Source organism: Sturnus vulgaris, chromosome 4, assembly GCF_052056855.1.
Source record: "Sturnus vulgaris isolate bStuVul1 chromosome 4, bStuVul1.hap1, whole genome shotgun sequence".
In the NCBI taxonomy this organism is placed as follows: Eukaryota; Metazoa; Chordata; class Aves; order Passeriformes; family Sturnidae; genus Sturnus; species Sturnus vulgaris.
In genome coordinates, this window is record NC_142246.1 from 38,569,817 (window position 1) to 38,589,491 (window position 19,675).

Here is a 19,675-nt window from a genome sequence, read left to right on the forward strand (position 1 = left end):
TTAGCTATGCAGGGTCCGTTTGTTGTTGTTTTTGCCATTGTTTTGTTTCCATTTCCAGTACCTAGTTGATCTTTCTCTTCTGTCTTCTTACCTGATTTAACTTTTAGTTGTGTTGACATCCACCCTTCTTGTCTATTCTTTACTCCAGGTGTGTACCACAAAGCTGGTCTTTCTCCTTGACCACATTTCCCATTTGCAGAGGGAAAGTCCTCGCTACAGTCCTTACATTGCTGTTCAGGCAGTTTTATCTTTTTTGCTGCCTTCCATCTACCTCTTCACTCTGTTACGTCTCAGGCACAGTTTCCTTATGTGAAAAATTTTGTTGGCACAAAATACATCTATCATTCCCATTGCTGATTTCTCCTGATCACACCCCACATTCTTTCTCAGGAGCTTTGTGCTGGCTCAACCATGCTGCAAAATCAGTTCTTCCTCCCCATCTATTCAAGTGAGACAACCTTCCCCTCCTCATCCCATAGGTATGACTGAGGTGGATTAAGCATCTGAAATTACAGCTTCTTCTCAATTAAGTTACGGATCCAAGAAAGGCACAGCTCAAAATTATCATGGGCAGGTGGCACACTCAGGTAAGAGAACTGCTAAAACTGCATCTATTCAAGCTGGCTGTGGTGATGTGTAAGTCCATACCAAAGTTAACAGGAAAAAAGAGAATATATCTCTTTATATAAGGATGGTTATTCATTCTATTTAGTTTAAAGTTTAATTACATTTCCTATAAGCTGAGCATACTGAAGCCTTTCCAAAAATACTGCTGTGATTTTTTTATTAGGATCAAACTCATATATTCCCATGTTTCAGTTTCAAATACCTCGATAATCTAAGGTAACATTCTGAAAAAAATATTGATGAAAAAATTAAAATTGAAAATCAGCTCATAGCTGACACTACCGTGGAAAATACCATACTAAATCTTCACAATTAAGCAAAGGTCTGTAAGCAACTTAAACAATATCTACCAGCAGAGAGTGTCAAGAGAATTTAATATTTAATACCCAACTTAACTGTGTTTATAATGTGGCTTGTGTTATAGTCTCTCCATTTTTAATCCTCTAAAAGCTGCGGAGAGCAAAACCACATTGATAACATATACTGATGTTGAAACAAGTAATCAAGCAACAACAACAAAACCACTGGTGCACAACTTAAATTAGAAACTGCTCTGTGTTTGCTCAGCATCCCTGATCCTCATCAAGCAATAAATCAATGTGCAGTAGCTGTGGACAGCTATTTAAACACAGGGCCAGAAGAGCTTAATAGTTGAAGCAACGTTCAAAGCTAGTAGGTATAGGAGGTTAGTATAGGAGGTCATATTAAATATTCACTTGTCTGAAGACAACTGCATTCCAAGTATTAGAAGGCATCCCGACCTTCTCTTAATTAAAAAAAACAAAGTCTATGAGCTTTGAGCTTAGCAGAGCTTAGCTTGCAGTTCTTCAGAAGATAGAGGTTGCTAGATGAAAAACAGGCATCTAAATGTTTGCCAACTTGATTTTGTTTGGTTTACTTTATTGTCTAACATAAAACAAACAAACAAAAACCAAACCAAAAAATCAACACCCCACCCCCAAAAAACCAACACCTCCCCAAGCCCCCCCCCCCAAAAAAAAAAACAATAGCTAAAAGCTGTTTGGTTTGAAGTTTGCAGTTTATGTTTACAAGTTGATAAATCATTCAGGATCCAATTCTCAATTTTGTAAGATGCTGCTCCTTGTCAAAGTTGACAGCAAATTTACATTTGACTTGTATCAGAGCTGATCAGGGTCACTTATCAGTAATAATTCTAGACACTGGTAACTGGTGAGCATAGTTTCTTTGGCAATTCTAAGATAATGTAAGCGTAATAAAATATAAAAAAGATATTACTACTCCCAGACCTGTTCTTCTAGGAACAAACGTTGCTGTTAGACTCAGAAGTGACATTTGTTATTCGCCTGACTAGGTGCACAGGGTTAATCTTACCCTCCAGTATTCAGCATCCTGTCGCATAGCTGGGAGTCAGTGGATGAATTTTGACAGAAGAAAGCCTCTAATGAGCCTGATCTTGAGTGACTGCTGAGCATTTTGATCTTCCATTCAGTTCTAGAAGACGAAGCAGCTGAGCACCTTGACAAACAGGAGTCGCTGTTTTGAGCCATGTGCCACTCAGATGAAAAATCTCTGGTTTAGTTTACATTGTAATTTATCATTTATAACATCTCTGGCACTTACTGTAGAAAACATGTAACACTGACACTGGGGGTAAGGAATCAAAGCAAATAGAGGAACCTTGCCCTAACTGGGTTACTACGTAGACACAATGTATTCTAACTCTGGCTCACTGAAAATAAATAAGGTCTATCACCAGCACCCGGGAAGAAGCACGGCAATTGTCTTACAGGAAGCAGCATGGAACTATGATACAAGCACTAGCAAAGACAGAAATGTTGTCCTGTAGTTATCAACATTGTTTTAGCTGTGGTAATACTTATAACAGTTCTCTATCATCAGAGAACTTCTTTTTCAACACTGTCTAACATATATTTCTCATTAATACAGGTAGTAACATACCCACTGAATTTTATGGTGCAGCTATAAAAAAAAAAAATCCTCATATACCTAAGGTGTCTTTCTTGGCACCTTTTTCTTATCTTCAGTGTCATAAGATCATAAATGTCTATGGCAAAACTAACTTAATTGCATCCACATTATCCAGCCCTATCCAAAATTATTTCACTCTGCTTATTGTCAATTCTTCTTTACTACAATAGAACATTTTCCAGCAAGAGCTTGTTTTGAAAAAAGGCACTGATGCACCACACAGCAATAATTAATAACCTCTGTCTGGAGAATTCAGGGATTATATTGTATTATAAAGCTGAATGCCCTTTCCTTCACTAAGGTGATAGTTTTGTGCAGGCACAATCAATATTTGCTGTAAATAATACATATTTCACAGTAATTACACACATATATATGGAATACACACATTTTACAATTTGAGCTTAACTTGCAGCCGTCTTAGCACAATTTTCCTTCAGCATGATTAGAGTATTAAGCTCTTGCAATTCATTTTTTGCCCCCCTACTTCAAAGCTATATAATTTGCAATACTAGAGATGTCACAGATGACTGACTAGAGACAGCTATTGTCAATTGAGGGCACATATATATGATTACTCTATATAAAGGACACAAACTAAACTCTAAGACCAAAGCACTTCCAAAATTAATTCCAGAATCTGGAACTAATATTTACAGAAAATTTTTATCTTTCCAAGAGAAGAGTGAAAGGAGTCCCAGGCACCACTTGTGCAACAACAGTTCTGTGTTGCATTTAATAGAATCCATTCTCACAGCAAAAGCATTGAGGATTTTCTGAAGAGTCGGATTTATTATACATTCTCCAGACATCTAGGTTTGTGTTTCTCATGTGCTGGCGGGAATGCCCTTGTCAGATTAGTCACTGAAGCCCTTACTTTATGAGTACAGGCTTAAAACATTAAATATATGAACAACTCAGAATCTTCCAAGTACGAAGTATAAGAATCAAGGTGTACATTTGTATTGCTGTTTATTGTTATGTAGAACTGAACAACAGGTAAGATTTATTTTGATTTATTTTTTAAGTATGCGTGTGCATGTGCATTTTATTTGTTAAAGAACTGCACTTACCATATAAAAGCTACACTTAATTTCCAACGTCTAAAAAGCCCCATATATATGTGTGTATATACCATATAAATGGTATACCATAGCCAAATTTGTATCTGCATGGATCCTCTTTTTCAATGAGTGACATGAGTAGCAGTTTGCAGAACAGACATTGCAGATAAACTTTGCACAACCTACATTAAAGCAATAGATCATGACTTCTAAATGATTCAAACAGCCTTCATTTTGTGAGAAACTCTCCTGCTACTACTCTTCCTCCTTTTTAAACCTGTTTTCTTCTCCCTATATTCTGTTCCTGTAACCTGTGACAAGTATGCTGAAACACATTACTTCATCACTCAACTCTCTATAGAAATTGATACTGTCAGTTCATTTTTATCTTTATAAATAATTATTTCTTTGGTATCAAATGTCAAACTATTGAATACAGGTTTTTATATTTGCATATTTAATTTGATTTTTAATATAGTTGCTTGATGTGTTTGTAACAAGTTCTCTAGTCCTGTCCAAGTTCCATTACTTTAATGAACAGATCAGTTTGCCAATTGTCTCCATCAGTAAATTTGGATCTTTGGTTGTTATCACTTGTTACTTTTCTTTCTGCAACTTCCTTCGACAGTGTCACCATAGGAAGAAAATCTCTGTTTGGGAAATAAAGATATAGGAATGTGTCTGCGATTTGGTTTATGAAGTAGTGGCAAACTACTGATGAGGAATGAGGAAGATGAGGAAGCTCTCTTCTGAAACTCAATCTGTGATTATATTTTAATATCAGAACATTTACAAGGAATCATGTTGAAGTAGCTTACATTAGTTCTTTAGACAGTGTACACATAATTGAGTTAATCAGGTAGTTAAAGTGATAAAACACCACAAGTAAGGATTCAGTGTGAAAGAAGAGACCGGTACTTTTAAATAAAATTTATTATTAATTTTCAACAGTAAGCACTTAATGAGAATAATATAGAAAACACTCCCTGACCAAGCCTCTTGTTAATGTCCAGGTTAAGGTCTAAAACAAAAATAGTCTCACCTGTACCAGCGATAGGCCTTTTTTACAGACTACCACCACATGTAGTTAATGGTAAATAGATGGGGTCGTCTTCCCAGCCCAAACTCTCTTGTCCTGAGCAAAGCTCAGTTTTAGCGAGAGACCAGGACCACCCGGAGCGAGGGCACCGCACCGTCGCGACCCTCGCGCGTGTTTTCCCCAGCTTGCAAGCGATGGCATTGGAGGTAAGGCTCAGACGTGCGGTGGCATCCCTGCCCTCCGAGCGAGCAGTGATTTTTTGGCATCCTGCGACCCCTAGTGAGAGCCGGGGCCGCCCCTGCCCCGCCCCGGGCCGCCAGCGCTCCGCCAGGCACCGGCGATTTCCAGGTCGCGGGCAAAACATCTCCCTTGGGATTTCCGCTTCCCCCGTTAACTGACTGAAAGCCGCTATGAAAACATCATAACGCCTTGCCTTTGCTTGCTTCGAAACAATGCGCTGATTGTGTTGCAACTTCACAAAAAGCTGCTGTAAACTCCCAAGGCTGTGCGGGGAGAGGCGAGAGACAGCACTCATCCTCTACATACCACCCCAGGAAAGAAAGAAAGAAAACTGCCGGCTCCACTTCTACTTAATTATCCGCATGTAAGGCCTAAGCCTTTGCAAATAGCGACCATCAGTAGGGAAACGCGTTTGTTTGCCCGCTGGTGCTAGGAAAACATTGGTGAGAAGTTAGTCTCACGGCATGCAAATTTGCAAGCTAAGCTTTTTGCTGTTGCCATCATGCTCAGATCCACCAGAACAATGGGGTTTAAAACAATGATTGGTTCTGTTCTAAACACATACATGAATTAAAAACTGAAAATGTAAACATGCAATTATTGAAGAGGAAGGGGTGTTTCTTAACTTGGTTCAGTTCCCTCAGCTAAGATCAAGTTGGTATAGTGCATCAGAATGTGTGTTTGAACATGTAGACAACGGTAAATATCAAGCTGTTTTCTGTACAGAGACATACTGCACACACACTTTTAGGGCCACAGCTACAGTAGGAAAGGGTCCGGGAGAGTCTGATATTTTAACTCCTACAATTAACAAATAAAAGCATGCAAACAATTCTACCTTATGCTAAAAATAAACATGCTAGAACTTTAATATTGTGGTTATTATCCAATCGAAATTATAACACACATAATGCCACTTTTTCAGTGGGAAGATCTTGACAATCTTACTGGGGAAGCACTGTTATCTGTCAGATTAAAAGATTCCAGGATATGAAATGCACTTGGTTTTCAAAGACACGTATTAACCTCTTGTGATATATTCATTTCCAAAGAAGCAGTAGAGGCCTAGAATGAAGGAGGTTTATTCAGTCTTTTACATCAAAATAAGTATTGCTTGCCTTTGATGAATAGAATTGTCTTTTGATTCATAGCTTTCGAAAACCCACTAAACTCAAATTCAAGCATTCTAGTCAGTCTTCCTAGAAGTTTCCATCTGCTTACAACCAAAACTGAAAGATCTTCAGCAGTTCAGATTTAAAAGCCTACTTCGAACTCACTCATACGATTTTCTTTGAGAGTTGAAATTTTCACAGATGTTTGAAATTCTCCCAGAGGTTTGCATAATGGGAGCATGGGTAATATGAATGTTAGACAAGCCTGCAACAGCCATCTCCTATTTTTCCAAAGTTTCTTTTACACGTTTCAGTGCCTCCTATCCATGGCTTACTTTGCTAAATCACCGCTTTAAGCAACATACTGTCAAGCCTATAAACTGCCTCTGAGAAAAGGCTAGTATGGAGAATTCATTGTTAGTCATGCTTCTCCTATATATTTAAAACACCTATCCATTATATACTTCAAAGTAAAGAAAGTAGTATGGTGCAGTATGGTGAATATCACAGCTTGCATAACCCATAATAGTACATTAGTGAGCAAATAGTCAGTAAAAGAGCTATGTCTCTTCTACAAAATCTCTCCTCAATCTGCTGGGCTAATTTTTCTTTAACTTTGCCCCATGTATGGACAACCTACTACACAGAAATTTTTGTAGAACTGTTTGGCTGATCAGAGAGGCTGCAAAACCTCTAAATACCAATATAATCCTGCAGTGTCACACTGAGGGAAGGGAGGGCAAACAGTCTATCAGAGGCAGTAAACCTCATTCTGTGCAGCAGTGTACATCAGGCTGATTGGTTCAAGGCTGTTGGGTCCTTCACTGCTGCACAAATCAATTTGTTTAAAAATATTTTTATTCAATTGGAAGTGTGCATTACTAAAAAGTAGATTATATAATTTTTAAAAGCATATAGTTTGTGTTCAGATTTATGTATCTTATTTACTGAAGACTGATCTAAGCAGAAAATAAAGGTCTATCTTTTTCTGAATCATCTTAACAGCTTTCTATAAGTCATCTGTTCTTTAACCAAATAATTCTGGAAATTCTCACAAAAAATGCAAATTGTAAGTTGATATTTACATACATTCTCTGTAGGTGTCACCATTGCTTTATATTGTTGTAGAGAATTGTATTTTTTTCTTCTCAAAGAAAGATGACATGCAGACTTGACATTTTCCACATGAAAGAAAACTTTTACATTGCCAGTTTTTCTTCTACCACCTATGTCAGACTAAAAGATTCACTACTATATTGCATACATGCAACCAAAGAAAATGTACAGCAAAACCCTACATTTTCATTTGAAGTTTTAAAACTTTTTTACTGTAGTTATTTTTTAAATAAATATCAACTGTATAGATGTAAACACAAGGTTCCTGTAGACTTTGCAAATGTTTTTCAAATGTTGTAAGGAGCAACAACTCAGTTAAATAAATGCTAAATAAATTGTGAGTCTACCTTCTTTACGCAGACGGTGAACTGAACCCAAAAAAGTTCTTTTGACTTTCTAGTGGAATTCTCAGAAAGCCACTATAGGGCAAGTATTATTTAATACTTTCATTCATAAACTTATCGTACAAAAGAAAATCTACCACTGAGATCTGTTGATAATACATTGTTGAGATGAATTATCCATGCAGAAGAGAATTGTACTACCATACTAGAATTGAATGACCTTGGAAACCAAAGTAATAATAATTGGATGAAAATGAATTGTTCGAAGTACAAGGTCATAAATAAAGCATAGGAATAAGAATTGTTTCTGGGATCTCAGGCATAAAGAGTGATTGAAGAATGATATTAATTAAATAGTCAAACAAAATTATTATCAACCTCCTATACCCGTGAAAGAGAAACACAATCCAAGCATCTGTGAGACCAGATATTTTCAATTAAAAAACCAGAAGCATCGATGACATTATTACAAGCTCAAGTATATATGAACATTACTTGAAATGGTGCATATATTCCGTCCTTTTTATCAAAGGAACAGAGAGCCTCTTTTCCAGGAGGCTATTAAGAGAGCACTTCAAAATCATTTGAAGGGATATGTTAGCTTCCTATAAGAGTAGTGGAAAACAACTATATAAGAAAAAAATCAACACAAGAAAAAATATCTACAAACTGCTCAAGAATGAAATTAAATCTGGTACAGAGAGTCTGACAGCACTGCCCAAAAGGAATAATAAAGGAAGAAAACCCATTTACTTTTCAAAGAGAGTTCAAAAGAGAAGATATGACCTGTCTGCTTGGTCTAAGAGTGTGATGGAATCTGTGTCCCAGGGAGGCCTGAGTAGCCCAATATTTCATTTGCATTACAGGTTTGAACCTGATGCTATACCTTTATCTACTGACAAAGTCAAGTGCTACTTATAGCCATTGATGGTGGACAGTCTCAATTGGTTTAAGTGAAATGGAACAGATAAGAGTTTGTGGGTTTTTTGTAGTGGTAGTCTCAGAATCTATTTGAATTAGATTATCTGGAATTATCCTTCTTCACTACAAATAAAAAGCACCTTGATTACAGAGACTTCTCAGCCACAACCAACATTTTTGAGTTAGGGAATTTAATTTAAATGAGGATTTCACATTAGGCATTTACTTAAGTGCAAGTTTTACCCATGTATTTCTTTAACACACACCCTTTGCAAAAAGCTGCTTCTAAAGATTTGTTTACATATACCTTTTTGTCTTCTCTGGCCCCCTCATACCATGTCTCTAATAAATTTGTCCATAAAACTGTAGAGCTACACTGACTTATTTTTAGGTCATCTCAAAAGTACTTAGAAGCTCCTATTAATGGCACAGTAGAATGCTGAGTTTTCTATAACTCTGTAGCTGCAGAATCTTGTCTCTATCACAGATTTGCCCTTGGGCTGCAGAATAAACAAAGAGAGTATTTATAGCCCTTCTCATACAAAGAGATTTGATCATTCAGAAAGAAGGCAATGAATTGCACAGAACTTTCTATATCCCTAGGCTAAGAACTAATATTAGTGTTAAGGAAAAGCTGATGTCACCTGATCTGTCACAGTATCTGCATTTGTACATCTCTGGGTAACAATGGGCCAAAAAGGTTAACTATTATTTTTTAATTAATTTATTTCAACACAGTCCCATTGTCATGACAGATTTAGAAATACTGGCCTCCACCTGAATTACATCAGATTGCTATAGCTGATACAGGATATAGGAAAAATCAAAGTAACACTTCTCAGAGTTCATCCAAAGAAAGTTTTAAGGAAACAGATGGCTCTGACCATTTGGAAATGGCCCATAGCTATTAATAAGAGAAGCTGGAGATGAGGTAGAAAACCCCTACCTCCTTTTTTTTTTCAGGCTGTAATTTGATTCTAACATAAGATTCAGAAGATTATGGGAAGATTCACAGCTTTTTGTACATAAGAAGGAAATCAACAGAATAAGCTCTATGACTTAACTGGCCTTCTCAAAGTCATTCTCTACCCTCTAAATCAAATATCCTTGTTTTGGAGAAGTTTGATTTAAGCTACGTCTTACAATGTGGCACCCAGCAGAGCTTTGCTTTGTTGAGAATACCCCTGGCTGGAAGCCTCACTTACTCAGCTGGATTGAATCCTCTGTGGCTCAGGCTACTTGTGCTGCAGTGTCAGATATTCCTCTCTCCCTCCATGCCGAGTACACACACTTCCATGCTCACAATCACAGCCACATCCGGACCTTCCTCAACCCTGGAATATTCTCATAAAGCTCAGTCTTTATTATCCCAAACGAAAGTTGATTGCTCTAGATTAAAACTTAAGGAAAAACATCCGATACAAGTTTATGACTTTGCCTAGCTTCTATGATGAATAACTACTTTAAAAGCAAGATAACCTTTTATGACTTTAAAATATATTACAATCCAGCAGAACCATCAAATTGATCTCACTTTTTGTTACCTTTTCCTTTATTGTTTGCTGTAAATCCATAATCCAAATTATTACTGAAATTTTTAAAAAAGTATTTAAACATTCAAATCCTTAAAACAAACTGCTAAAAATCCAGAGTAATGACAAATTGAATAAATGCTCAAATCAAAGGAAATATTTTTATATTACTAATAGGGTGCTATGTACATGATATTTTGTCATGTAATAGGTGAAGAGATAATGAAGTATTTGCTAAATAATCAATCACTTAGAAAATAAGAATAAAATTTTGGGAATCTCAGGTTGATTTTCCACTGTAAAACAATAAAGTGATTTTCAGTTCAGTTACTTCAAAGCATGAGGACTAGAAACCAATATCTTAAAAAGATGGGAATCCCCTTATGATCTACGGCATAGAGATCCTGTTTGTATTGGTGAAAGGGAGAGAGTTTGAAGATATCAGAGATAAGGAGGAATTTATTTTCTTTTATCTTATGATACTATGATTTGAAGAAAAATCATATTCACATTTTAGCAATAATTCATCTGAGCAGACTGGAGCTTGCAGTGCAACTTTCAAGTGCAGTGTGGATCCTACTTTTCATTGATTAGGCTCTTCCTAAGTAAAACCTAGTTACACAGGAAAGAGGCCAACTGGATTGCTTCCACTTTGTTCGAAATTAGGAAAAATTAATTTTGATCACATCATTGCAGCATTGGCTAAATTTATGTCTAAAAGTAGGTGTTGAAATGGAAAGGGTAATCACAGTGAGATACATAGAGAACAGACCAGATGCAAATTGAACTCTTGAAAGCTGGTACACCACTTTCATTTTGGTTGTGATTTTAAAAGAATCCCTTACAATGAAGAGAAACTAGATTATTTCAAAAGACATTGTAAAAGAAAACAAGTCCTTTACAGAAAGTTTGCAGCTACTGTAGTAGGATATAGATCTGAGTGTCAAAGATAAATGCACATTGTCATAATAAATTAGGAAACCTCTAATTAATATGTTCGGCAGTTTGCACTACTATTTCATATCCATATATACCAAAGACTAACTTACTCCTAGTGACTTTTTCTAGTTTTCTATTTAACAGTTGACTAAATGTTAGATATACAGATAACTGTTATTTATACTTCAAATAGCTATAATGAGTGTATAATAAGGTGTACTGAAAGCATGAGATACATTTATACAGCTCACTTGCAAAACGGCTTTTAATATGATTGCACACTACATTTTCCATAAAGTGCAAGAATAATAGTAATCACTGGGTTCAGCACTTTGTTTCATATTGGTAGTATAGAATGTGGACCCAAGTCCTCAGATTTCTCAGGAAATTAGGTGTTTTGCTTTTTCTTTCCCACAACAGTACCTCACAGGATCTTTTTGGCAAAGACAGTGACAGAAACTCATTCTCCAGAGCAACACGCAGTTTCCTCAGCTACAAGACCATCCTTTCTTTTCTTGACATCCCAACTCATTCGAAACACATATCCCGACTTCCTCAACAAAACTGAGATGAGACTTGCAAACAACAGACTCTTTCACTGTGTTGTGCTGATTCATTCCAAGCACTGTTCATCCTGCACACTGAATGAGGCATTCCTGTGGGAAAACAAAGGATGAGATCATGTAATTAAAGACTATCTCATAATGTACACAGGGATTGAACTATAATGGCCTCGACAGTCTTAATTCTATTTCTTAACTCTTGAGTGATTTAGAGATTTTTGTTTGCTAAATCAATAGTTATGAGCAAAGACATTTTAAAATAACCAAGACGTCCAAACAAAAAAAAATAGTCACATGGAACCATACCAACTACTGCTTCATGGTGTGCAAGGAGAATTACCAGTGGATCCAACTGGAGTGGAAAACAACAACACTGCTCCTTTTGTTGAACATTCTATTTTCAATTTGCCTATCCATTAACGTTTATATGTTTTCCAGAGAGGTTTCAATTTTAATGTAATTCTGGCAGATTAAATTATTTTCAAATTCTGCCTTCTGATTCCCACCAGGTCACAGGCTTGCTTACTCCAGAAGGATACTGATGAGTCTCTTAATATTCCCCAGGCCCACCTGACAAACACAGAGACCCTACAGACCCTGTTCTCTGCCATTTCTCTTCTGAGTGCTCTGTCAAGTTGGACACAAAATGGTCTTTCCATTCTGAAGGAAATTTAACTTTTCGTAGGAACTCTAATTTAAAGGCATTCAGTTTCTGAATCTCTCCTAAAAATGGATGTCATTCTCCCCTCCCTCAGCACAAGTCTCTGGTACATGTACAGCTCATATGGAAGCTGAAAGCCAGAAACTCAGGCATTCATTGTTCTTCGACCATTCCCAAGAGCTGGATCTTCTGCAGGTCCTGACAGCCATCCCACAGCAAGAGATTATTTTGAAAAAAACATCTCCCTGAAATTCTAGATCTGGAAAGAACTTTGTTTTGAAGCTGCAGAGAAACAGATTATGTTTTCTATCCCAGCACACCAGTCCTCCAGCCCTTAGTGCTGCCAGGCAGCAGCACAGGCAGCGCTGCTCTGCAGGAGCAGGAGCCCAGGGCAATCCCAGCACAAGTCTGGCACAGTCCCACAGCACACCAACACCATGGGCAGGAGAGGGCACTGGAAACAGGGCCCATCCAGGCACTCCAGCAGGGAGCAGCTGGAGACAAGGCTTGAGTTAAGGCTGCAGCAGGAAACAGAAGGGATGGAGGTAATCAACAGACTACCTCAAGTTCAAGGTCCAGCAAAGGAAGCAGGGATGGATGGACAGACAGACTCAGCACAGCTCTAGAAGGGACTGGAGTGCCAGGTCTGAGTTTTCATGGAGCCCCAGGGCCTGTAGGCAGAGGGTGTGTAGTTGGGGGTCCCAGGTGAGGCTGCTCAGGGACCCTGATGCCTATTAGTGCACTTGGGCATGAGGAATGTTATGTTCAGTGCTGGGGTTAAAACTAGGAATAGAAGGGTCTTCAGGCGCTCAGCATGTTCAGTAGTTTGCAGCCTCCAGAGGAGAGTGTGAACTTCTATGAATAATTTTCTTTTTTTTTTCCCCCCGTATTTATTTTGTGGCTTTGTGGCTAATATCACTTACTTAAAGGATTTACTCTTCCTCTCTTTCTTTAGTTGTATTTTGACTTATATTGGCTTCATTTGTTTGAAGCCATATCCTTCCTTTCTCTGTTCTTTTTGTCTCCTTTGTTCATATTTTATGTTTTTTGAAATGTAAACTTCTGGGGACTGCAGTGCTGAACAAGTTCCTCAACTCTAGTTGAACTCATTAATGTTGGGAACGAGAGCCAATGGAGCATAAAGGATGTAAAAACTTTTGTTCCTCATTCCTGGACATTTTTCCATCACGTGTACTTGGAACTCCACCTCCAAGAACCATTTCTAAGTTTTTCTAGGGTGAAGAACAAGTGGTGAATAGCACAGCAACACAATAAAGCATTGTGGCACTGATGGTGAAAAAATGTTCCGTAATCAGTTGAAATATGAGGGCATATGAGGGTGCTGTTTCTATGAGAGTGCTGTTTCATAAGTTTTGCCAGAGCACCTTTTTTTAAGATTTCACACCAGAAAGCACCATCCTATATTGGATAATTTCTGACACAAAAGGTAGCAGGTCATAGGAACCGAAAACTGCTGGCAGAGCAGACAGGAAATTCTCAGTATGGAAGAACTTCACTGGGCTTATTGACGCCATGCAACACTGGATTTCAGATGCATTGAGCTTTCAGAGCAGTACAGATACATTGTGAGAATCAAACAGTTACACCAAAAAATATATATTTTTACCTGTTACAACAACAACAAGAAATTGCACCCAGCAACTGAGTTGATACACATCATCTTAAGAGTAATGGGTATAGCACTGGGGTACTCTGCTGACTTCAGCCCTGCTGTTACTCGTTGATCTCTCCCAGTACAGTCGGATGCAGACAGTCATGAACGAGTTCACTCACTCTCTGACCAATCACCACACAAGATTTTATCGTCCCAAAATTCTTCAGAGATTCAGAAGCTGACCCTCTCAACCTCTCTATGAAGCACATCCAAGCAGGATTTACAAGCTTAGACACGGTTCCCTGCTAACATGGTCTAAATGCTTTACAGACCACTGAGTGAACAAAGTGGTGTCATGACTTATGTGCTTGTACTTGGACAGCTATCCAAGTGCTAGAAAATCCAACCTTAATTAAGCTGTTAAAGCAAGCTGTTAGAGATGCAGGATTTGACTGCTTACATAAAATAATTTATGCTGGTTAGATAAGTATGCTTATCATAGCATTTTTACATATCTGCATTATTCCAGGGGACTGTTTTCAATCTAGTAACATAATTCTATATATTTCACTAAAGCCCAAGATACAGAGCAAAGCAGTCTGGCTTTCTAAGTGAGAAGATGATCAAGATTCAGAAATATGCATATTTAGTAATTCATTCAGCCAGTGCTAAATGGAACCCTTTATATACACTTTTCAAAAACATTCAGCGTGTGAGGTGAGTTCATTAATGTGGTGTAACAGATTTGGAGCAGCCAAGATTTGGCCTAGAGCAAGAATGATCAGTTAGTCACTGCTGGTTTTACTAAAAGATTCTTCTGATGATAGAGAGTAGGACTAAAACATCTAAAGAACTGCTGTTTTCCTGGTCTTCTTTCTGAAGAAAGAGGTGCAGAGGCTGTTCTTGGGAGAATTTTGAAGTAACTGAACTATAATTCTAGTTAGAAATCACTCACACAAACTCAAATTAAATACAATATTGAGACTGTTCAAACATTTAATTATGCATAAATCAGATAATATATTTTAGTGATGAATAAATCAGGATGAAATGGGGTGGAGAGCTTGGAAGAAAGTAAAATTCCCTTGTTAATAGCAATTCCACAGGAGGGCCAGGAATATGATCAGAGGACTGGAGCACACACCTATCCTGCGAAGAAGAGCTGAGAGAGATGGACTTGCTTAGCCTGGAGAAGAAAAGGCTCAGACATTTTGTGACAGATGGTGACTTTTACCAGGCCCTGCAGTGACAACACAAGGGACAAAAGTTTTAAACTGGAAGAAGGTATATTTTGATTGGTTATAAGCATGAAATTTTTTTTACAGTGGAGATGGTGAGGCACTGGAACAGGTACCCTAAAGAAGTTCTGGATGCCCCACTCCCAAAAGTGTCCAAAACCAGGTTGGATGGGGTTTTGAGCAACCTGGGATAGTGGAAGGTGTCCCTGGCCATGGCAGGGGGTATTGAAATGAGATGATCTTTAAGGGCCCTTGCTACCCCAACCATTCTGTGATTTTCAGATTCTACTCTCTTGACTCATCTTTAAGCATATGAGATTTTATATTATGATCATGCTTGTTTATATATACTTTGATAATGACAGAAACATTTAATTCACCACTTCATCTTATGCATTTAAATTAATAAAACAATTTATTTAATATTATAAATATATTTTAAAGTACATTAATTATAAGCTCCTCCTTCTGAGATCAGTCAATACTTAGCAAATTTTGAAATGTAACTCTGGGATATATACAGTGCACATTTGAGTTATAGAAAATTCTAGTAAGTACAAACAGAGTAGATCGAATTGTGTCTCAGATATTGAAATGTAGACTGCCAAATATAAATAGCAACAAACCACCGACTTTCGACAAAAATGTAGCAGTTGCTTTGTGTTCAGGTACTGAGTTAGAACTGCTGAGAGAGTTTTAGCAAGACAATAAAAAAGCAGGATTTGAACAAATCTTCACCAGTTTTCCTGGCTGTGTTTTGATGCAAAATCCATGTTAGAATAAAAAACAAACAGCATTATATTCCATTCTACTTGATAAAAGACTTGAAAAAGGCAGTATCCTAGCAACTAGACATCAGAACTTTTCAGCACAAACATCTCGACCCTTCACGGTGTGAAGCAATAAAAAGAGAATAATAACATTTCAAACTTGCAAAATCCTAACATGAAACCTGAAAATAAAACAGCTCAACAATAGATAGTAGATTTGAGCTCCTTTTTTTCCTAGCAGAAGTATATCCTGAGACAACTTCCATAATACAGTTCTGTGATTGGTAAGGCCAGAGAGTTTTGCATTCTTGTCCATTTAGGTCTCTAACTGTGAATCTCTAAAACCTTATTGTATAAGGTTTCCTTTTGATGACTTTTATTTCACATTCAAAAACTATCTTTTTCTGGACTTGTTCCTCCTATCTAACACAAGCTGTCAAAAGCCCTGGTTGTGGCCCTTTCCTCAATCTGCTCCACCCTAAAACAACACAAACTGTCGTTAATACATCAGGATACTTGATAAGTATCAGGGAGTACAGATCCCTGGAACATCTAAAGAAAGTGCCAGAAGTGGGCCACATGTCACAAACCAATAAACTACAAAGCATTTTATAAAGCCAGCTGCATAATAAAAGTACATTCATTTAATGTCTCTTCCATGCTTTCAAAGCACTTACTGATCTAATCAAAAGAAACTCTGTCTCTAGCTTTATCATATACTGTTGATGCCTGTTTCTAGAAGATCATCAAAACTGCTGTTAGCTCTGCAAACACTACAATACTTTTTTTTTGGTTTTGTATGATATGTACTCATTCTACTCTTATTTTGGGTACTTTCCACCTTGGTTTTATTCTGTTGCCATAAGAGGCAGAAAAATAAAGTGATTTGGATAAAGAGGCTGACACCAGGATGCATTTCATCTGCACAGTACTCAGTAGCAGCTAGAGTTCACAAGGAAAACATGAATCAAGACTTTTTTCTCTTTATGGTTTGAGCATGGGTGAAGACCTGAATGTGCTGACCATCCTCTCCAGTAAATGGCATGCTGAAATGTGTGCACTATTTCCAGTAAATTCAAAACTCCTCACTGCCCCATTGTATAAAACAGAATAGCACAGAGGAAGTTAACTATAAACATATTGCTGCCTTTGCATGAGAAGGGCACAGGGGTTGAGGGGGAGGGCAGGCTGAGGGAGAGGATCTGGGAAGGCCAAAGCCCAGCCCCACCACTATTTTTGTCAGGCAACATCTTGCAAATGACCATCAGAAGGAAGGAGGGCTCAGCTCCTAGGTGGGTTTCCAGTTCAAATATCACAGCGATTTGCCAGCCAAATCCCCTCTGCTGGGCCTTCTGCTCCGCATGCTGGGGCTTGGGCAGAGGTTAGCTGGGCAGAAGGCTCAGCAGCGTCCCAAAATGACTCTGCTCTGTCTGAGAGACAAAGGTTACTCCCAGCTCACGTGCCCGGTCACGCTGACTTGGAAAAAGGCTCCTCTCCCAGTAGGATACTGCAACCATCAGGTTATCAGGCAGTTTCCATTCCTCTGCACACAGATACTCCACTGGGGTTTAGAAAGTACCACATTTACAATAAGAGAAATATACTACCTAAAGTTAATGACCTAGGCAAAATTGATAACGAAAACTGAGAAGACCAAGAAAGTATATGTATTTGGCAATGACTAAAGCAAAAATAAAATGTTTACTAGTGCAGGTAATTGAAAGGCTTATTCTGTGCAGTGCTGTTTTCTATCTGGAAAGAAGGATGAGATACTCCATCTTTAAGGAAAAATGAACTTTTTCAGAGTGGACTAGTTACTACAGAATATGTAGAAAAACTTTATGCTATCTAGAGTTAAATATTTTAAAATTCCACATAGGAATCCCAGAAGAGAATCTGAGAGGATTTCAACTGATTGTTTTTATTTTCTGAGACTTTTTTATAACTTGAGTCAACATAGAAAACTGGAGCAGTACCAATGTTCTTTTGCTGTTATTCTAAAGGTCATGCAAGAGATGAGCTAGGGAACAGAAGGACAAATGGTCTGACGTCAATCCAAACACACAGAACAGAAACAGATAAGATGATTCGTTTTTATAAGGTATTATTCATACTATAACACAGCTATAGGATCATTCCTTCCATCAGCCTGATATCTTTCCAGGTGGTCTCCATTTCAAAATGCCTGGCAGCCCCAGGCTTAAGGCAGTTTGCTTGGATGGTGGGAAAACTTTCTTCTTACCAGGCTGAGAGAGGAATCGGCTCTTTTTGTGTACCCCAAGTAGGCATGCTAGCACTCAGACACACAGAACCACCTCTTTCTTGAGCTTCTCAAACCAGCTTTCTTATGTGTGCAGTCAAAACAATTTGGATGTTTCAGAAAATTTCATTATAGGTGAAAATATTTCCATATTTATGATACATTAGTATTATCCAATTTATGAGTTTGGATATAGGAATAATAATTGATAACGCCTATTTCAGAAACTAAAACTGATCAGCAAAGGTTCTTCCAATCACTATATGTTTTCTCATTCAAAGTAATTTCTAAGAAAATTTTCAATATGAAAATTTCGAAGTCCTTCCACATCCACACTGTGCAGTTGGTCTGCCCATCTCACTTTCAGACAGCTGTAGTATTGTTTAGTTACAGCACATCCTGCTTCCACACTCACCAGCCATGGAAGAAAGTATAAATAAACCCATTTATGAGCGTGTCTGCAAATGTGTGTACACACAGGTACACTACACACACCAGCACAGGTTCCCTCTGCTACCTCGTTCTTTACCTTCCTTAGCTGCACAAAGACAAGCAATGTAAGTACAGGTGCTTGGCAATCTAATTTAAGTAACTGGTTTTTTTTTCCTTGAATTACACAAATTACATTACAGGTTTTCAATCTCATGTTACAGTAATACTATATTGAAATATATTGCAAATTAAATTATTGCTATTTATTTAATTCATGAAGTTCCATACTGGCAGAGCACATAACAGACGTGATCCAGGCTCAAAACCTAATTATGGAAAAAGTTTTGAAAATTGAAAATTATTTAAATATTTTAAAGTAATTTTAAGTAATTCTATCATGCTGTTTATCCTGTTAACTTAAAAGAATTACTTAATTACCCTGAAAAAAAGTAAAAGGCAAATTTTCTAGAAAAAAAATTCCAGTAGCACTAATATTTGTGTCATCTCAAAATAAACTGCATTTAATGCTGACCAGTAATTAATGTTATAGAGGTGAAACTGTCCAGAGGTCCAGATCCTCAATGTTTGCATTAATTCTATATAGAGTTATGTCAAAAATCCAAAACTTGGGCTTCAGCTTATGAGCTGAACTAGGTGTTTAAATGAAATTTCATAAGCCTTTAGGCTTTCAATTTGCCTTGAAATCAAAGAAATTTAGGGGCATATCTAAACTGGGAGTGTATTTGGCCCTTTGTTGCATTTTTTAATACACAAGGGCAACATTTTTATAAGCACTTAAATAACTTAGAATTATAAATCCCATGACTTTAAACCCAGATGGGAACCAAAACATTTATGGTTTTTTGGCTTCTGAAAGGTCTTTTTATTCAAAGTAATTTCTGATTACAAGAACAGATCCTGCTGTTTGACTATAAGGTCATTGGTCCTTTATTTCAATTTATGCCTTTTAACTGTAAGGATCTGGACCTTTTCTTCTAGTAGAAACAAAACCTTTGTGTAAATTTGTGAACCTGAGTACTACTACAATCACCAAACTATTATACCTTATTTATGATCAGAACCAGTAGAAATAATAAAAAAAAATTGCTCTATTTAAAACACACCTGGAAAAGTAACTGCAAGAGCGTTTTATTGTCTTGTTAAAGTAATGATTTTCAGACACTCCATACACATGAAACCTAGAAAATAGACAGAATTTCTTAATGAAAAA